At 51.4% G+C, this 20,568-nt stretch overlaps 1 long non-coding RNA gene across 1 annotated transcript; it reads right to left on the reverse strand.

Moving 5' to 3' along the window:
- Positions 1 to 9,031, reverse strand: LOC109495113. Its single transcript, XR_002738957.2, has 7 exons — positions 7,783 to 9,031; positions 4,845 to 4,924; positions 4,516 to 4,766; positions 3,515 to 3,711; positions 1,271 to 1,492; positions 636 to 1,174; positions 1 to 271 (listed from the first exon to the last, which is right to left on the reverse strand). It is a non-coding gene; the product is annotated as an uncharacterized LOC109495113 (long non-coding RNA).
- Positions 9,032 to 20,568: the final 11,537 nt, after the last annotated feature.

The raw sequence follows: 20,568 nt of genomic DNA on the forward strand, positions 1-20,568 counted from the left end.
AGAGAAAATGCTACTTAACTTTAAATTCCTCTTTCTTAAACACCGGCTCCTTGGTGTCAAGGTGTGAAATTTCTTGGAGGAAGAATGGACACAGTTGTGCAAACCTGGCTTTGAAGTGATTGGCTTCTCACATTCTGCGTGGCTCTGCTGAATTGATCCCAGCTGGGCGCCCGAAGGGGTCTGCTTTCTGCTTGGAATGCCCGGCTCGGGGCAGGGAGCAGGGGTGGGGGGACTGGGGATGAGAGGACACGCACCATTTCTCCTCCTCTGTCTGGAAGTTAAGCACAACAGTGTGGCTTGTAGGATTACTGGGAACCTGAGCAACCGGGGAACCATTCCCACGCTCCCTCAGTCACCACGGGAGGAGGCGGGCAAGGGGAGTAGTTTCTCTGCTCGCCTTGGTCTGAGCTGGACACGGGAGTGGTGGCTGCCCGTGACGTGGTCTGGCAGGTGCCGGCTCAGTGGAGGGCTGGGTCCCAATGGGGTGAGGACTTCTAGGGTTGTTGGGGGCACTGCACGCCATCATTCAGTGGCGGGGTGGGGTGTGGGGTCTGCCCCCAGGAGGGTTTCTTGAGGAAAATCAACAAGTGGGAAGGACCCCCAGACGTGTCCCCTGTCGCACGGAAGCCCTTTACCTTGTGAGCATAGAAACAGCTCGGAGAGACCAATAACGCGTCCAAGATTACCCGGTGAGTGGTGGAGACTGGGTTTAACTTGCTACACTGCCCTGCACCACGGCTCCCCAGACAGGGACTGTGTGTTGATCCCTTTTCGAAGGCAAAAAGGTGTGGTGAAAAAATGTTTCGGGAGACATCTGTGAGGAGACCGCCGGGCAGAGAAAGATGCTTCTCGCTGCATCTGTTTTCAGGTGGGTTAAGGTGTGGAGAAGAATGACCGGGCAAAGTCTGGAAGCATCTTCTCCCATCTGAAGGCCGCAGTCCATGACCAAGCTGGGCAGACACCATGGTCACCCTCTTGATGACAGATAGTGGGTGCCTGGGTTGCTCAGAAACTCGGGAAACGGAGTTGTTAGAAACGGGCATTCAAACTAAATTCTCCCGTTGTCCAGAGGGCTCAGGGAGCAGATGAATGGGCGGGAAGGAGGAGGAGCTGTCTGCTTCTTGTCAACTGAATGCTTCTCAGAAGCCCTTTTGGTTCAAACTTTCAAATTACACTGGGGAAAAAAAAAAAGATTTCTAGAACGTCTACTTTGGTAAATAGCGAAAGATAAATACAGGATCCTGTGGTGTTTCTGGGTCAGGGTTTTTACTTGTGAAGTCTCAGCGTGGTGTTCTGGAAACGCCCTGGCCTCAGCATCAGAAGACCCAGGCTGAGGGTGGGCTGGTCTGCTGGCTGTGTGACTTCTGGCAGGTCACAATGCACTACGTCTTTCCTTCACGACAGCAGAAGAGAGTAGCATTCGCTCTGTGGATGGTCCGAGGGTGTTGTAAAGCTCACACTGAATGAGCTTCTCACCTTGACTTCCAGATCCCTGTGCAGACATAAATTGCTGTAATCAACCAGAGGAGAGAGGAGACAGGACCAAATGTCTTCTTTAAACCCAAGTTAGGCTTGCTTATTAGGTAGAGTTCTCCAGAAAAACAGAACCAATAGGATCTATCTATCTATCTGCCTACCTACCTACCTACCTATCTCAAAGGAGAGTTATACAATGAGGATTTGGCTCATGTGACATGGAGGCTGAGAAGTCCCACTGCCTGCCATCTACATGCTGGAGACCCAGAAAAGCGGATGATATAGAAGATCAAATGAGAAGTGATATTCCAGCTCAAGCAGTGAGTCAGGAAGAAAAGTAGCAAATTCCTCTTTCCTCCGTCTTCCGCTCTGTTCGGGCCCTCAGTGGATCAGATGAGGCCCACCCACACGGGAGAGGGCCATCTTCTTTCCTGAGTCCACACCTTCCAATGCGAATCTCACCCGGAAACACCCGCACAGATACTCCCAGAAATCACGTTTCATCCGGGCACCCCGTGGCCAGTCAAATTGACACCTAACATTACACTGACATCACCATCTGGAAAGTTTCTTCTCATTCATGAAACTGGAGGCACGGTCTTTGGCAGCTCGGCTCGTTTCCTGAGGCAGGGGAGGAGACGGGAGCTCCGGGGAGGCTGTCAGGGATGAGGATTCCAGACGCCAAAAGATGGAAGGGCACGTGAGGAAACACCAATGTGCAACATTCTTCAAGAGCCATAGCATAGATCAGAATATCTTTCTTTTTTTAATTTGAGAGAGAGAGAGTGGGGGAGAGGGACAGAGGGAGAGAGAGAATCCTAAGCAGGCTCCATGCTCAGCGCAGAGCTGGGCACACCGTTTGATCCCGCAACCCTGGGGTCATGACCTGAGCTGAAATCAAGAGTCAGATGTTCGACCGACTGAGCCACCCAGGCGCCCCAGATCAGAATACCCTTTTTTTTTTTTTTGAGAGAGAGAAAGAGAGAGGGCACAAGGGACAGAGAGAGAGAGAGAGAAAGTATCCCACGAGGGGTAGAGAAAGAGAGAAGTGGGGCTCACCCAAAGCAAAGGTCAAGTTCACCCGAAGCAGGGCTCGTGTTCACCTGAATGGCGCTCGAGCTCACTCAATGTGGGGCTTGAACTCACGAACCATGAGGTCATGACCTGAGCCAAAGTCAGATGCTTAACAATTGAGCCGCCCAGGGGCCCCAGAATATCTTTTGGTAGTTTTTATGCAATGGGTGTGTTTCTTTGAAGGTGATGCCACCTGGAGCCTCGAGATGGACTCGGATTGCATTTAGAGAGCTACCCTCAGGATCTGAGATCTAGGTGCTGCGTTCAGGTGCACCCCCTATTATACATAATCGCTCGGCATCTGAGCTATTGTATCATAAAGAATCTGACTGGTCTTTGTTCTCATCCCAGGAGGGAACTTCTAAATTCTTGGGATTTTCTGAGTTGATAGGAGTGTGTGTTATTCATGATGGCCTCCTTGGATGACACCTGAGTTTATGTTAATGAAATGGCTCAGGATGGGGGCTGGCCGAGCCAGAGAGAACACCCATGTGATTAGCAGACTGGCCTTGGGCCTTGGGCCAACGATACCAGCTTGCTATGGTCCGAATGTTCGTGGCCCCCCCACTTCCTATGCTGAGATCCTAATTCTCAATGTGATGGTTTTAGGAAGTGGGGCCTTTGGGAGGTGACAGGGTCTTGAGGGTGGAGCCTCCGTGAACGTGATGGTGTCCTTATAAAAGAGACCCCACAGAGCTCCCTCGCCCCTTTGGCCATGTGAGGACACAGTGAAAAAATGGCCATCTCTGAACCAGATGAGACAGGAATCCGGTTCACGCCAGACGCAAGGCTGGGCGAAGCTTCCTGTTGTGCCAGAAGGTGACCTGCCCAGATTCCAAGGGGAGGGGGCGCGGAAGCCGAGTATTCAAGTCCCTCCCACACCTTGCCCGACGTGGCTCCTCATCTGACTGGTCCTGATCCGTATCCCTTATAATAACACTATAAGCAGGAGTATAGCACTTACCTGAGCTCTGTGAGTTATCCTAGCAAATTCCTAAACCTGATGGGGGTCATGAACCCCCCCTCCAGATTTGTGGCCGGTGGGTCAGAATTGCACGTGGCCTGGGGGTCCCTGAGCCTGTGGCTGGTGACGGACGTGGGGGCAGTCTTGCCCTGTGGACTCCGTGCTCATTCCAGGTGGTTCGAATTGCATCACGGTAGCTGCAGAGCCAAGAGAACAAACGCCATATCTTATTTCATCTTTTTTCAACCAAAAAATATTTTCCAAGAGCTTATTTTGTGTCAGGCATGGTGGTGGGCACACACATACCACCTCACCGTCGAATGTCATGTTCCCAAAGGAATTCGTGAAGCTTAGAATACTGCTAGTGTCAAAGGGGCGATGTTGTGAAAAACACACTGAGATCGGAATTACTATTTTTAGGAGGAGGCACAGATTTGGAGGGCCAGATTTCCATATAAATTCATTAAACCAAGGAAGCCTAAAAGCTTCGTGACGTTAAGGGCTGGGAAGTAATTTTCAGCCTTGCCTTAAGAGGTATCCCATTCGTGGGGGGCCTGGGTGGCTCGGTCGGTCGGCTCTTGATTTCCACTCAGGTCATGATCTCAGGGTCGTGGGATCGAACCCCGCATCGAGCTCTGCACTGAGTATGGAATCTGCTTGAGATTTGCTCTCTCCCTCTCTCTCTCTGTCCCTCTCCCCCATTTGCTCACTGTCTCTCTCTGAAAAATAAATAAATAAAAATAAATAAATAAAGAGGTATCCCATTCGTGAAGAACTTAGAGCTGTTTCCCAATGGAGAACGGGAGCCTCACTCTGTCCCTAAGGTCTCCTGTGACGGGTCGGTTGTGGTGAGTTTGCCATAGGGGGATCTCACACTGTGAGCTCAGGGTAAGCTGTCAGCAGGGGCATGAAGACATGGCATGTGGAGAGCAGGAGGAAGGGCTTGGGGACGTCCTGAGCCCTCACGGGGATGGCGGGGGGGGGGGCAGGCAGAGACATACTGGTGGATGAGAGTCTGAAGATCCACATGGGAGGTGCTCCTGGCCTGGAAGCCAAGGTCTCGCTTCTGAGGTGGACAGTCTCTCGGTCCCACAGGAGCATCTGGCTGGGCTTCATTTGTCAAAAGCCATCTCAGCAGATGGGGAAAATGAGTCACTATGGACTCCCCCCTGCCCCATCGTGGGCAGTTGAACGAAATTTGAACAAAATTTGGAGATCCAGGCACGGTGGGCCGGGTGTGTATGAGAACTTCCTGCAGGCAAGAATTGCTGTGAATACATTAGATTTCCTTACAAAATGAGGGTCTCCCGATTCTCACGGTGGCACTCACCAGAGTCGAGGATGGAAAAGAGCCCCTTTCAGCAGCCTCCAGGATCGGTAAAGAGGATGTGTGCTGAGCACCAGGCAGGCCTGCAGAAGTCATGCGGGTGGGCCCAAGCCTTCGAGGCAACCCAACAAGTCTCGTAGGGGGTGGGGTGGTCAGCAATCCCCTCAGAGGCAGCCGGGGCTGGAGGGAGGTATGAGGTCTCCAACAACTGAACAGGGTGGTAGGGTGGGTCAGGAGTGGCATTTCTGGGTGGTCTGACCTCCTACGCCCTGGTATTTCACAGATGCACCACTCAGGGGTTTTTCAGAAATCTGGGAGCGGGGATGGCCCGATGCCTTCTTCAGGCCTGACAGCAAGAAACACCCAGGATCTGGGGCGCCTGGGTGGCTCAGTTGGTTGAGTGTCTGACTTGGGCTCAGGTCACGATCTCATGGTTCGTGGGTCCGAGCCCCGCGTCGGGCTCTGTGCTGATGACTCACAGCCTGGAGCCTGCTTCGGATTCTGTGTCTCCCTCTCTTTCTGCCCCTCTCCTGTTTGCACTCTGGCTCTCTCTCTCAAAAAATAAACATTAAACAACAACAACAAAACACCCGGAGGCCAATAGTCCCCCCCCGCCCCCCAAGGGAAATGGCTGGCTGGCTGTGTCTCCCTCTTCTGACACCAGACACAGAGCCTGGAGGCTGGAGAAGAAATAGCTCCCTTAAGAGGTCTGATGCTTGGGAAATGTCAGACTCCCCGGGCTCTTCAACCCTCTGTGAGGAAATGCGAGGGGTCAGCCTGGTGGGGTCGGACAGCATCGCCAGAGGCCCCTGAGAGGAAGCGAAGATGTGTGCGTGCAAGCATGTGTGTGCAGGTGTGAGTGTCCATGTGTGAGGGTGAATGCGTGCCTGTGTACCAGTGTCTCGTGAGTGTGCACGGGTGCTGTATGTTTGAACGATGTGTGTGTTTGTGTATGACCATGTGGGTCTGTGGGCGTATGTGTATGAGGGTGAATGTGTGCCCGAGTGGGAGCTCGTATGTGTGTGGCTGTGCGTGTGTGGCAGAGATCCTGATTCACTAATCTCCCAGGACGGGCTCATGCTCAGAACAAAGGAGAACTAAAGGGGCGTGTATTGGAGGAGGGTCAAAGGAAGGGGTGCAGGTGGATGGGAGGGACTCGGCCCCCCAGGAGGAAGAAAGGATGAGCGGCACAGAGAGTCACATGGACAAGCTGCAGAGATATTTTATTTTATTTTTTTTTACTAATTTTTTTGAATGTTTATTTTTTGAGAGAGAGAGAGAGAGAGAGAGAGAGAGAGAGAGACAGACAGACAGAGAATGAGCAGGGGAGGGGCAGAGAGAGAGGGAGACACAGAATCCGAGGCAGGCTCCAGGCTCTGAGCTGTCAGCACAGAGCCCGATGCGGGGCTCGAACTCACGAGCCATGAGATCGTGACCTGAGCCTAAGTCAGACGGTCAACTGACTGAGCCACCCAGGTGCCCCTACTGCAGAGATATTTTAGCAGATTCCAAGGGTGGGCAATCCTGGGGAGAGAAACAGATGTCTAGGGAGAATTCTAAGGAAATTTCCACGTGATGTTTGGTGCAACCCCCCGGCTCCCCGTGATGAATTCAGTTTTAAAGACCTACATTAGTACACTCTGCACAGTGACTGGTCTATGTGGACAGCCTGACATATTTGGGTTACACAAGGTAATAAGGGCCCAGTGGCCATCTCTCAGGGACATCCTGCTGTTTAAATCCCAAAGGACACTTAGAGAACCTGAATGTGGCTTTGTTGAAAGATAAGGCCTTGAAGGCCCATCAGGAAAGGGTAAGCCTCCAAGGAGGAACCCAAAGGAAAGGAGAGGAATCAGCACTCTACCGAGGGAGCCAGGCAGAACATGGGAGCAATGCCAGGAACTGCAAAGACCCAGGATGTGAACAGCATTTGCATTAGAAAATCAAACTCACACCAGCTCCACCGTTAAATATTTCCTGGCTAATGTGACTAAAAGGCCAGAGGCAGGAAGGCGTCAGCGTGGGTTTGATTTAGTGCTTCTAAGGTGTCATGGAGAGTTTCCTCCCATCTCTCTGCTCTGCCTTCTGCAACAAAAGCTTTATTCTCAGTCAGCTCCCCCTCATGGCTCCACATCATCTACCTCACTTCTTCACGCCCTGTCATCTGGACAGTGACGGGACTCTCTGTCCCGTATCTAAGCCTGAGATCCAACCTGACCAGACAGTAATGCCTGTGGCCAGGGAAATGGAGATGCCAATGGGCTTCTGTCCACTGAGACACCAACTGAGCCAGCCTGTGGTGGGTTGAGTTGCGTCCCCCCTTGATTCACATGTTGACGGTCTAACCCTCAGGATCTAAGAATGTGACTGTGGAGATGGCGCCTTCAAAGGGGGTAATGAAGGTAAAAAGAGGCCACTGAATGGGTCCTGACCCAACAGGACTGGGGTCCCTATAAGAAGAGGCCATCTGGACACAGACACGCACAGAGGGATGACCACGTGAGGATACAGGGAGAAGACGGCCATCTCCATGCCAAAGGAAGGGGCCTCAGAGGGAACCAGCCCTGCTGACCCCTTGATCTCAGACATCCAGCCTCTAGAACTGCAAGAAATACATGGCTGATGGTTAAGTCCCCCATCTGTGGTACTTCATCATGGCGGTCCCTGCAAACATTAGCACACCTCCTCTAGACCTGGGGTGGATTCATTTCCCCAGAGCACATGGACCACACCAGGCAAGATGGGTGGCCAAATGGGAATCTGGGTTCTGTTAGGAAGAGGGACCCAGAGTAGATCCCACAAATGCACCCCCCCCCCATGACGGAGGAGTAGAAACACTGAAGAATCCCATCCTAAGAAACACTGGGTCCGGCCCGTTAAACCCCAAGATTCTGAAACCCCCACCATTTGTTCTGGGCCCCCGGCACTCTGGGATGCTCACGTGGGTGTCTGGGGAGCAGGATTCAGGGAGTCTGTCACTGTCCTCCAGGCGAGGCACTGAGTCGATCCTACGCTGCTCATTGCTCAGTCCTGGGGGGCTCTTGTTTTATTGCTCTTCATCTTTCCCTCACAGATCTCCAGTCCCTGCTCCCACGGCCCTCCTTCTGGTTGGTGCCTCGGATGTCCCGCGAATCTTTGAGAAGATTTGGCTTCGTGTACATGAGCATTTAAACGTGTGCACATGGTGGGCTCTCCATCTTGTGTCTTTGTTGTCTTTTTTTAACTCAGCACCAGATTTTAAGACCCAATGACGTTGTTTGTACGTCTATACTTCTTCTGATGGCCGTGTTGTGTTCCAAGGCAAGTGTGTGCTGTGATTCCTCTTTTCTCCAGGGCGGGAGGACACGGAGAAGGACACTCCTCCTGCCCTGGAAGGAAGGACACTCCTGTTCCCTTCAGGCTCCCCTCCACCCTCTCCTCCTGCTCTGTGCCCAGCGGGATGCCTCATATGACCCCAACAATGGGCTCCTTGCTCTCTGGCTTCTGATTGGGTGTAGCCAAAGAGAAGTCCCAAGAGGGGCTGAGGGGGGTGAGTGGAGAGGGACAGGGGGGCAGGGCATTTCTTTCTGGGGATCCTTCTGGCAGCAGACCCATAGCTGGCTGGATCCTGCTTGTCCACACAACACTTGGCCAAACCCAAATGGCCTCGGTATCGTCTCTGCTGCTCTGAACCTGGGGCTTCTGCATTATCTCTGGGGTTTCCCTGTACCCACACTTTTGTAAACAGTCCCTTTATAAATTAACCCTCCTCAAAGGATCCTGATTTGGGCATGCCATCTGTTTCCTGCTAGGACTCTGAGGGATCCAGCCTGGGTTCCCTCCACAACATGCCATCTCCAACAGGGTTATGATGGGTGTCCTGGTGCGGGTCCCCTCCTGGGGTGTGTGGCCCCAACGTGAGAGGCAGCCCTCCGGAACAGAACCAGACACCTCACTTCATCAGTGCTGTTCGGCCCGCTGTGCTGGAGAACTCCCAGTGTCCCCTGTCTTCATCCACATTTAATATCCTATTTCGTATCCTATTTTCTGATCGCTGTCAATCTGGTGGATAAAATTGGTATCTGCATCTCTGTTTTTTTCTTTTTTAAGTTTATTTATTTTGAGAGAGAGAGAGACAGAACAGGGGAAGGGCAAACAGAGAGGGAGAGAGAATGAATCCCAAGCAGGCTCTGTACTGACAGTGCAGAGCCCAAGATGGGGCTCAAACCCACAAACCAGGAGAGATCATGACCTGAGTCAAAACCAAGAGTCGGATGCTTAACAGACTGAGCCACCCAGAAGCCTCTGCATCTCTGTTTTCATTTACTTGTCGGCTACCTGGATTTTGCCTTTGCCTGTTCATGACTTTTATTACATCTGAATGTTTTGGTCTTGTGTCTTGGTTCTATTGAAACATACTCTGGGGGTGGGGGAGAGGGTAGGGAGGGCAGGGGGATTATCCAAGCTATGAAATATGACTTCCTTGTGTATTTGATAAAATAAAACATTAAAACAAGATGGGAGGGGCCTATTCATAAAATAAGTAATTCACACAAAAAACTGTTACTTTTAGGTGCGCCTGGGTGGCTCAGTCGGTTAAGCATCTGACTCTTGGTTCCGGCTTAGGTCATGATTTTACGGTTCGGGAGTTCGAGCACCTGCGTTGGCTCTGTGCTGACAGCTCAGAGCCTGGAGCCTGCTTTGGATTCTGTGTCTCCCTTTCTCTCTGCCCCTCCTCTATTTGTGCTCTGTATCTCTCTCAAAAATAAATAAACATTAAAAAAATTTTTTTTTACTTGTTGTTTTTAAATGGGGGTGGGTGGGTGCAATGTTGGGCAGCACAGTCCTGGACATAAGCAAGCGAGGGCAGGTAGCCTCCAGGTTCTGGGCCCCACTGCATGGCTGCCTGGGACCTAATAACGCTACTTGCTGCGGAACCTGGCCGGCTCTGGGGGAAGGACGACTGGGCAGGGAGTTACTTTACTTTCCAAGAGCAGAAAGGCTGCCTGTCAGAGGAGTCAGCCCTGGCTTCGTGCCTTGCAGTGTAGTCCTGGGAGGTGACCGGTGGGCATCTCTGTGGCTGAGGGCTAAGCAGTGCGGGCAGTTCTGGACACTTCTCTGTATTAGCACCACAAAGGGGCAGCTTGAAACAACAGGGATTTATTCTCCCAGGGTTCCAGAGGCCAGAAGTCCAACATCAAGCCATCAGCAGGGTCACATCCCCTACGAAGTCTCCAGGGGGAGAATCTCTTCTTGCCTCTCCAGCTTCCAGAGGTTCCTGGCAGCTCCTGGCTGTCCCCCAGGCTTATAGACCTCACTCTAGTCTCCGCCCGTCCTGTCCTGTGGCTCTCTAGGTCCCCTTCTGTCTCTTAGAGGAGATTCTCACTGGATTAGAGCCACTGTAATTCAGTATGGCCTAAGCTCCAGCCTCAATCATTCTTCTGCAAAGACCTGATTTCCAGATAAGGTTGTGCTCTGGAGGTTATGGATTTGGGGGACACCATTCAACTTCTTCTGCCCTGTAAATGTGCATCAACTGGCAGACAGACCAAGGGCCCAGAAGAGGCCACTGCCAGTGTCATCACAGCAGAGCTGGGGAGGACAGGGAGGCTAGCCCAACGGGAAGGGGAAATATTTGTAAATTCCTGACCCCTGTCCCCAAGCAGAACAGGCCCAGAGCCACTGCCCCCTTTACTGTGATGATATGTCACGCTCCTGGAGAGGCCTTGCTTTCCCATTGTCTGAAGTTCCTCGGGAAGAGGCCTCACCATTTATGTAAGGCCTAAAGAGACTATTTGAGCAGGGCCTAAATGGGTCCAACAGGGAGGGGATGACAGAATGTTCTCTTTAGCATTCCCGGCCACAGCAGGGTTCTGAGCAGAGAGCAGGATGTTCATTCTGGGCTGGAGCAGAGGGCTGGATGAGGTCCACACCACCCTAGCGACGCCTCATACCTGCCACATCACCCCAAGCAGAGAAAATGCGTCCCACAGTTAAGCCAGGTGAGGGCGCTGGATTTCAAAGGGCAAAAGGCTTCTGTCTCCAGGCAACTTGTAATTCTTTTGTTCAAAGAATAAAAGCAAAGCTGGAGTTCACACTATAGTACAAAGCTGTAATCATCAAGCCAGTATGGTACTGGCACAAGAACAGATACTCAGATCAATGGAACAGAATAGAGAACCAGAAATGGACCCACAAACATATGGCCAACTAATCTTTGACAGAGCAGGAAAGAATATCCAATGGAATAAAGACAGTCTTTTCAGCTGGTGGTGCTGGGAAAACTGGACAGTGACATGCAGAAGAATGAACCTGGACCACTTTCTTATACCAGACACAAAAATAAACTCAAAATGGATGAAAGACCTCAATGTAAGAAGGAAGCCATCAAAATCCTTGAGGAGAAAGCAGGCAAAAACCTCTTTGATCTTGCCCGCAGCAACTTCTTACTCAATAGGTCTCCGGAGGCAAGGGAAACAAAAGCAAAAATGAACTATTGGGACTTCATCAAAATAAAAGGTTTCTGCACAATGAAGGAAACAATCAGTGAAACTAAAAGGCAACCAATGGAATGGGAGAAGACATTTGCAAATGACATATCAGATAAAGGGTTAGTATCCAAAAATCTATAAAGAACTTCTCAAACTCAACACCCAAAAAACAAAGACTCCAATGAAGAAATGGGCAAAAGACATGAATAGATACTTCTCCAAAGAAGACATCCAGATGGCCAACTGACACATGAAAAAATGTTCCACATCACTCATCATCAGGGAAATACAAATCAAGACCACAATGAGATACCACTTCACACCTGTTGGAATGGCTAACATGAACAACTCAGGCAACAACAGACGTTGGCGAGGATGCGGAGAGAGAATCTCTTTTGCATTGCTGGTGGGAATGCAAACTGGTGCAGCCGCTCTGGAAAACAATATGGAAGTTCCTCAAAAAACTAAAAATAGAACTACCCTACCACCCAGCGATTGCACTACTAGGCATTTATCCACAGGATACAGGTGTGCTGTTTCGAAGGGACACATGCACCCCCATGTTTATAGCAGCACTATTGACAATAGCCAAAGGATGGAAAGACCCCAAATGTCCACTGACAGATGAATGGATAAAGAAGATGTGGTCTATATACACAATGGGGTATTACTCGGCAATCAAAAAGAATGAAATCTTGCCATCTGCAACTACGTGGATGGAACTGGAGGGTATCATGCTAACTGAAATGAGTCAGAGAAAGACAAAAATCATATGACTTCACTCATATGAGGACTTTAAGAGACAAAACAGATGAACCTAAGGGAAGGGAAATAAAAATAATATAAAAATAGGGAGAGGGACAAAACAGAAGAGACTCATAAATATGGAGAACAAACTGAGAGTTACTGGAGGGGTTGTGTGAGGGGGGATGGGCTAAATGGGGAAGGGGCATTAAGGAATCTACTCCTGAGATCACTGTTGCACTATATGCTAACTAACTTGGATGTGAATTAAAAAAATAAATTAAATAAAGCGTAACTTAATAGAATAAAAGCAGAGCTTAACACCGGAGAGGGGAGTTAGGCACCAAAGAAACCAGAACAGGTTTCCTCTTCTTTGTCTTTCCTCCCCGGAGAGTCTGGTGAGCACCGTGAACACGTACTGGGGCCAGAGCAGAGGGCCGGGTCCTGTGGCCCACATCCATGGGCCGGTAGAGGGGGGGAGACCATCTCCCCAAGCAGAGAAGCAGGAGGCACGGTCCCGTCTTCCCTAGTCCAAGGCCTCTGCCGGTCTTTGGTTTCTTAGTGATGGCAGCCCTTGACGATCACAGCGGTCACTGGCCTGTCATGACCAGGGATGGAGGAGGGAGGACCAGGCGGATGCTGCCCTCAGTGTCTCCTGGGAAGGCGGCAGTGAGAGCAGAATTTCCTACCTTGTGGGCCAAGCTGGGAGAGGAGGAAGGCACTCAGTGGGGACTGGGGCTGGACTCCCCTTGGAGACTACCAAGGTTCAGGGTCTGTCAGGACGCGGTTGGGCCTGGGGCCCTTGGCACCACAAGGACTCAGCCCCGACAGCGGGTGGTGTTCAGGGTGACTCCTTTCCTGGCTCTGCCTCCAGGAAGCACCGCAGAGGCCTCCTGGGGACCAGTGTGTCCCCAGGGGCAGCCATGTCTTCCCCGACCTTAGTCTGGGCTGCTGCCCCAGCTGGCCTGGCTTCCACCTGCCTGGGGTCTCGTTCTCCAGCCTGCCGGTGAGTCTGTGAGTCCCCCACCACCTTTTCCATCCATTCCCTTCTCTCATCAAATTAACCAGAGTTCATTTCTGTCGCTTGCAGTTCAGAGGCTGGCTGACCCGGGAGGGAACGCGGCACGGTCAAAGTCAGATGTGGAAAGGGGTCCAGGGTGCAGGGCAGGGCGCCCCTCGGGAGAGGGCAGGCAGAGTTGGGCTGAGGCAGGAGCCCAGGGCCCAGACCAACGTGGCGGGTGCCTCCGGTGAGGGAGGACAGCGACGGCCCAGCGCAGGGAGGGTGGCCGGCTCTCCCCAGGTCTGCCAGACACGGCTCAGGGAACGCAAGCCTGACATCGGCCCCCCACTCGCGATCCGATTCCGGGCGTGCTGGGGCTCCTGGTCCTCCCTTCCCTGACTACTCAACTGGCTGTGTGACCTTGGACATCATCTCCCCTCTTTGTGCCTCATTCCTCTTGCGTCTCGGTGGGGTGGTTCTGGTTTTGGGGTTCCTAGGAGGCAATCTTCTTACCTTTGCTCTCTGCGACTGAGTTGGTCCAGCGGCGAGCGGCCTCTACACGCGTTCTGCCCGTGACCTGGAGGCAAGCTGGAGGCCGTGGATAAGAAGCCTCAGGGGGCACCTGGGTGGCTCAGCTGGTTAAGCTCCTGACTTCGGCTCGCGGTTCGTGGGTTCAAGCCCCGCGTCGGGCTCTGTCCTGATGGCTCGGAGCCTGGAGCCTGCTTCAGATTCTGTGTCTCCCTCTCTCTCTGCCCCTCCCCGCTTGTGCTCTCTCTCCCTCTCAAAAATAAGTAAACAGTAAAAAACCTAAAAATTAAAAAAAAAAAGAAGTGTCAGAATTCAGGTGGGGCCCAGCCCAGCTGGGGAGTGGAGCCGGCTTTCCTCTCTGCCTCCTGGGTGTGCAGAAGGGCTGTCCTTAGGGGGACAGTGTGGCTGGCCCTGGAGTTGGGAGGGAGATGAGCTCAGGATTGCAGATCTCGAATAAGGGGGTAGATCTGAGGAAAAGCGGGAGGATTTGAGGGTCATTGAGACGACTTCCCAGGGTCGACGACCCCAAGGTATAACAGGGCTGGATGGGGGCCCAACCCAGGCCCCAGGAACGCCCCCTGCCAGCAGGTATAAATAATGAACCTCCGCAGCTACTTACAGAACAGCATGTGGAGAATGTTTGTGGATTCTCTTTGATTTCTCCTTATCACCTGTGGAGGGTCTGCCTCGTGTGCCCACCTGCTGGGGAAGCGGAGGCTCCACGCTGGGGGTTTGGGGCTTGGCTGAGCAGATTGCCCCAGAGGCAGCCAAACCTCCAGGCTTCTGCTTGGTCCCCGTGTGTGCCCAGCCAGTCGGGGACCGCTGGGGGTTGCTGCTGGAGAGCCCCTTGCCCGCTGGCCACACGCGCGTTAACGTGTATTACAAGACCATCCCGGTCAGGAAAAGAGAAACCGCTCTCGGTATTGAAACAAAGTGAATTTGTTGGTAACCCGGGGCGTTGATGAGCAGAGAAGCCAAAAGGGTAACTCAGAGATTAGCAACCCGGAAGCTGCAACCCATCCCCGGGATTGGTAAAACCGACGGAGGATGTGGTTTTACCGAAGCCCAGGATCTGGGGCCGTTTGGCGGCAGGTGGAGCCATGGCAGTGGCTGGTTGCCAGGGGCAGGGATCATGGAGGGAAGGATTGTGCGGAGGGTGCTAGAGCCATGGAGGAGGAGGAGCCCTGCTGGAGACCCCGCCCGGGCAGGGGGCAGATCTTGGCTTCTTCCTCTATCCCACCCACCTTACCTTTTTAAACAAAATACGATAAGGGGCACCTGGGTGGCTCAGTCTGTTAAGCATCCGACTCTTGGTTTCGACTTGGGTCATGATTTCACGGTTCGTGAGTTCAAGCCCACATCGGGCTCTGAGCTGATGGTGTGGAGCCTGCTTGGGATTCTCTCTCTCTGTCCTGCCCCTGCTATCTCTCACTCTCTCTCTATCTCTCTCAAAATAAATAAACTTTAAGTTTTAAAAAAGTGTTTAATGTTTATTTATTTTTGAGAGAGAGAGAGAAACAGAGCATGAGTGGGGGGAGGGGCAGAGAGAGAGGGAGAATCTGAAGCAGGCCCCAGGCTCTGAGCTGTCAGCTCAGAGCCCGATGTGAGGTTCGAACCCACGAACTGGGAGATCATGACCTGAGCCAAAGCTGGACGCTCAACCGACTGAGCCACCCAGGCGCCACTAAATAGATAAACTTTAAAAAATATTTAAAAATAAAAAAATTATAATGAAATGCACATAACAAAATTTACCATCTTAACCACGTTTAAGGGTACGGATTAGTGGTGTCAAATGCATTCACACCACCATCCATCTCTGGAACTTTGTCATCTTCCCAAACTGAAACTCTGTCCCCTCTGGCCCCCCCACCCCCCCAAACTCCTTCACCCACCCTTGGCTCCCACCTTCTACTTTCTGTCTCTATAGATGTGACTACTTTAGATAACATATAAATGTGATCGTACAGTGTCTCCTTGGGACTGGCTTATCACTTACCATAACATCCTCAAGGTTCATCTGTGTTGTAACAGGTGCCAGAATGTCCCTCCTATTTTTAAGAGAGAGAGTGAGTGTGTAAGTAGGGGAGGTGCAGAGAGAGAAGGAGACACAGAATCTGAAGCAGACTTCAGGCTCTGGGTTGTCAGCACAGAGCCCGACACCGGTCTTGAACCCAGACTGTGAGATCATGACCTGAGCCCAAGTTGGATGCCTAACTGACTGAGCCACCCAGGCACCCCCAGAATTTCCTTCCTTTAATGGCTGAATAATATCCCACTGTATGGATACACCACGTTTTGTTTATCCATTCCCCTGTTGATGGACCCTTGGGTTGCTTCCACATTCTGGCTCCTGTGAATAATACTTCTATGAACATGGGTGGACAAATAGCTCTTTGAGACCCTGCTGTATTTTTTTTATACATATATACCCAGAACTGGCATCACTCAATCATCTATGGTAATCCGGTTTTTATTTTTTGAGGAGCCGCCATATTGTTTTTATCATGGCTGCACTAACTCACATTCCCGCCTTCAGTGCACAGGGTTCTACTTTCCCCATGTCTTTGCCAACACTTGTTCTTTTCTGTTGTCGCTGTTGCTTTGAATAGTAGCCATCCTAATGGGTGTGAGGTGGTATCTCATTATGATTTTGACTTTTATTTCCCTAAAGATTAATGATGTTGAGCATCATTGTATCACCTTTCAGTCTCGCACTAAACCATTGACCAAACCTCCCATTGACTCCCATTGACTAAACCTACCTAGAAACCAGAGGGCAAGGGAGCCTGGGAAATGTAGTTTTCTGCCATACAGAGTATACAGGGAAAGGCTTAGGATGGGTGGCTGGTGTGTGTGTGTGTGTGTGTGTGTGTGTGTGTGTGTGATTGTAAAAACAGCACATATCAGTGACATAAAGGACTTCAGAATCTCCTGTGCCCGTCAGTGTCCTGAGGAGGAAACTGAACTCCAGCAAAGATAAGGGGCCTGCCAAGACTTCACGGAGAGGAAGTGACAGAGCTGGGGTTTGAACCTAGCATGTTTGACTCCTAAACCAGTGCTCTTCCCACTCTGTGATTTCTGTTGCCCATGCGGTGCTGGCAAGAATGGGGATCATGCATGTTCACACCTCAGTGGTTTTGCTTATGCTGGTCCCACTGCTTGGAACGTTGTTTGTTCCCTCCTTTCCCACCTGGAAAACTCAAGCTTACTCTCAGCAGCTCAGCTCAAATACCAAGTGCTGTAACCTGAGCCCTGGGGAGAACAAACCTGAAAGGAGGAATAATTGCTTCAGTCTGTGTAAATAGCAGACCAGCCACAGGGTCCCATCTTCATTCCATGTTGGGTCCTCAGTGTTTTTCTCTTCCCAGCACACTGTCCCTGTACTTCTGATGACTCTGAGTTTCCTCTAGGAATCTCTTCCTTCATTTTGTGTAGATTCGGGAATGCTGACATCTCTCTTCCCCAAGCTCATCATTCAATCCATCTTCCTGGTCACAGGGACTCTCATTGAACTCTTGGACAAGAGCCTGCCTTCCTTCCTTCCTTCCTTCCTTCCTTCCTTCCTTCCCTCCACTGGGGTGGCAAAGCTGTAAAGTTATGACATGGGACAGGCCTGCTTGAGAATGAAGCCAACAGAGGGGAAGGCAGGGTCATGGGCTGCAGCATTAGAGGGTCTTGACAACATTGTTTCTATGCCTGGATACAGCTGTGCCTGAAGGCAACCTCACCTATGGGTACTAATAAGTTCCCTCTTTTTGTGAGGCCAATTTGTGTTGAGATTTAAATCACTTACCGCTGGAAGCCATGATGGATATATGTGTGTTGGGCCAATGCCCTGGCTTTCACACACATTCTTGATTTAGTGTTCCTTGGCCGGCAGCTCTGTGGGTCTTGTCCCCAGGACAAGTGGTCCCTTTGAATACCCTATAGCACAGAGACAAGCAGATCAGAAGTTGGTGGGGTACCGTCTGGGGAGTTTTACATCAGGAGGGCATGCTTTTCCTATCCCCAGGCTTGGTGACTCCCCCGAGGACTGTAGGGAGGTGGTGGGTGGTGGGGTTGGGGCTGAACCAGGATGTCGGGCCCTTTGGCCACTTCGGCCAAAGTGAGGCCTTTGGTGAGGGCTATAGGGAGGTTTCCTTGTTAGGCAGGATGACAAAGATATCCGTGTTTCTGAAATGGCCACAGAGCCAAAAGAGCTGAACTTTTGAGGGGGTGGAGTGCTGGGCTCTTTGGTCTCAGTGGTCCTGCACTTGCTGAGACAGGCCTCTCTCTTCCCCAAGCGCCCAGGAGGGCCACTACTGGGCACGTGGTGCTTTGTGCTTCAAGGACAAAGCCGGAATGAAACTCTAGCAGCCCAGTGCCTCGTCAGCTTTGTGCCATTCCCCATCCTCCCTGGGCACTTTGCACATTCAAAAGCTATTTTAGAAGTAGCAGCACATCTGATTCTCTTTAATGCACTTCCAGGCAGCACAGATGTGCATCAATGAGAGAATGTTCCCTGAACCAAAGTGCTTCTGTGGGCCTCATGATCCTCTCCCTTGGCACTCACTCCCAGGCCAAGAGCCTCCTATGAATCATGCATTAGCTTCTGTGATTGCTGTTCAGAGTGGTGGCAACTCTTGCAAAGGGTGGGGGAGCCATTTTACACTGTGGAAGGCAAGGGGTCTGGGGCCCCAGCTGGGAGTGGGGGCAGAGAGCGGAAGGAAGCAGACTCCGTAAGGGGGAGGTGGATGTCTGCTCTTGGAGGTGAAACTTGCAGCGTCCAGGGCCCTACCACCAGTTCACATGGTGATGGGGCCCTGGCTACTGCTCCTCCCCCTCACGTCTGTATGTGACAGACTTTATCCTGAATGAAGGGAGGATCTGGCACCCGAAGAACTCCCATATGGAGCCCAGCTTATGCGGGGGTGGGATGGGGAGGGAACCCGCAGACACACAATGGAGTGCAGGGTGGGGAGAACTCTCCACAGGTGAGGAGATGACAAACAACTCCTCAGGAGATGACTAATGAGAGAAACAGAGCCATACAGCAACTCCCAGATCAAAATAATTATACAAAGCTCGTTAAAACACACAAAGACATAAATTAAGCACTGCAGTCGCCTGTCCCTAAAAATGTGTCAGTCAGACAGACAGATGACTGAGGGAAGATGTCTGATGTTTCTGTCGTTTGCAAAAATTACATTATTTTGAATTTGAGGGGGAGGCACAAAAATTCGTGATTTAACGTTTAAAGCGATTTTCAAAGTTTTATTTTTTTCTTTTAAGCTTAAAAATGTCCCTGGAAAAGAACACGAAGACGTGTGCTATTAAGAGATGAAAGTCTCTCCCTTTAATGAAATGAAGCAAAAACATGGCTGCAACCAGCCAAGTAGGTATTTCCAACATGGTGGTCTCCTTGGAGAGGGCCCAGTGGTTAGTGAGTATTCTTCACTGTGGGGGCAGAGCTCACATCCAGTGCTCCTTTACACACTGAAGGCTCTACGCTGAAAACTTCTAGGTTCTTTCTCTGGCTCATCATTTCAACCCGCTTCCTGGGCAATGTCTCTGTGACTCCGGAAGGAAAGGAGCCTCTCGTCTTCGAGGGGGTACTCCCTCACTCCCAGCACCATCCTGGAATGAGGACTCAAGGCAAACTAGCAGGAGTGGGAGAGCAGAGCTCTGATTATCTGAGGGATTCCCTTTGAGAAAAAGAATACATAAGTGCAATATGCACCTAGGTATGGAAGTGAATATTTATTTAGAATAAGAAAGGAAATCAGCACAGAGTACTGGATCCCTGGGAATTCAGGTCACTCTCTTCTGCTATCTCTTTAGGCAAATTACTAGCCACATTTGCTGATTTCCTGGCTTTTCTCTCCACTTAGAATGTTCTAGGACTCCCAGGATCTTCCAGCTCTCACAGGGGCCCAAGCAAACAAGAGGTCCTGATGCTGGGGTTTCCTGCCTGAAAATCTGTCCCTGGCAGTGGGGCTGCCCAGAGAAGTTACATCTCTGCTCTGGCTGGGATTTGCCTCTGGCAGCATCCAGGGTCTGTGAATAAGGCTGGAGGCTTTGGAAACATCCAGAACTCTGGGATTTGGGGACACATGCCTGGAGGTAGCCTGGCATCGTTTTACAATTTCAGTCGATGGAAATCTGGCCAATTGAATCCTACTCTGTTTGGAAATAGATCAGGTAGAAAGAAGGGGAGTGGCAGGCCAGGGCCCGGGGACAGTTGTGGGCAGGCCGTCCAGCTGGGGTCAGGCAGGAGGCATCTTGGTGGAGGCATCGAGGCCAGCTCGCGATGGCCAATCCCTGCCATGGGAGAGGGAACCTCAGGCTGTGCAGGCCCAGAGCCCCCGCTCAGGTTTCCTCACTCTCCTTGTTCTGATTCCAGGCTAATCGGGCAAATTTTAGGGCATCAGTCATTCTCCGGGAGGCCTGCCTGTTGGACAAGAAACGGTAGTTAGTCTGCCAGAAAGCCTGTCCACCCAAAGTGGCCCCCAGTGGTCACCTGGCTCTCGTCGGAGGTCTTCTGAGGGAGAGAGGCTACTGGCCTATCAACCTGCACACCCAATGGCTGTTGTCTCACAGGGCCAACCACTAAATTGGCATTGAGGTTTTTATTTATCAGATTCTTTGAACTTGGTTGGTGCCAGTTCACCCCCAAGACAGATGGATCCATTTCACTGTGCCCAGAAAATCAACGTCTGGTGTGGTGCCAGCTCGATAAATTCACTCAAATGAATGAAAATTAGATTTCTGAGCGGGCTGGGAAGGCTGAACCCAGATACTGGCAGATTCCCAGGAAAAATGGTTGCCTTGTGAGGGCCAACTGGGGGGAGCAGTAGGCCTGTCCTGGGTCCTTTCAGGTGTCAGAGATAGGGTCTTTAAAGAGGTACACACAGGGGTGCCTGGGTGGCTCAGGTCATGGTCTCACAGTTTGTGAGTTTGAACCCCGTGTTGGGCTCTGTGCTGTGAGTGAGGAGCCTGCTTC

Source organism: Felis catus, chromosome E3 (genome assembly GCF_018350175.1).
Source record: "Felis catus isolate Fca126 chromosome E3, F.catus_Fca126_mat1.0, whole genome shotgun sequence".
Classification (NCBI taxonomy): domain Eukaryota; kingdom Metazoa; phylum Chordata; class Mammalia; order Carnivora; family Felidae; genus Felis; species Felis catus.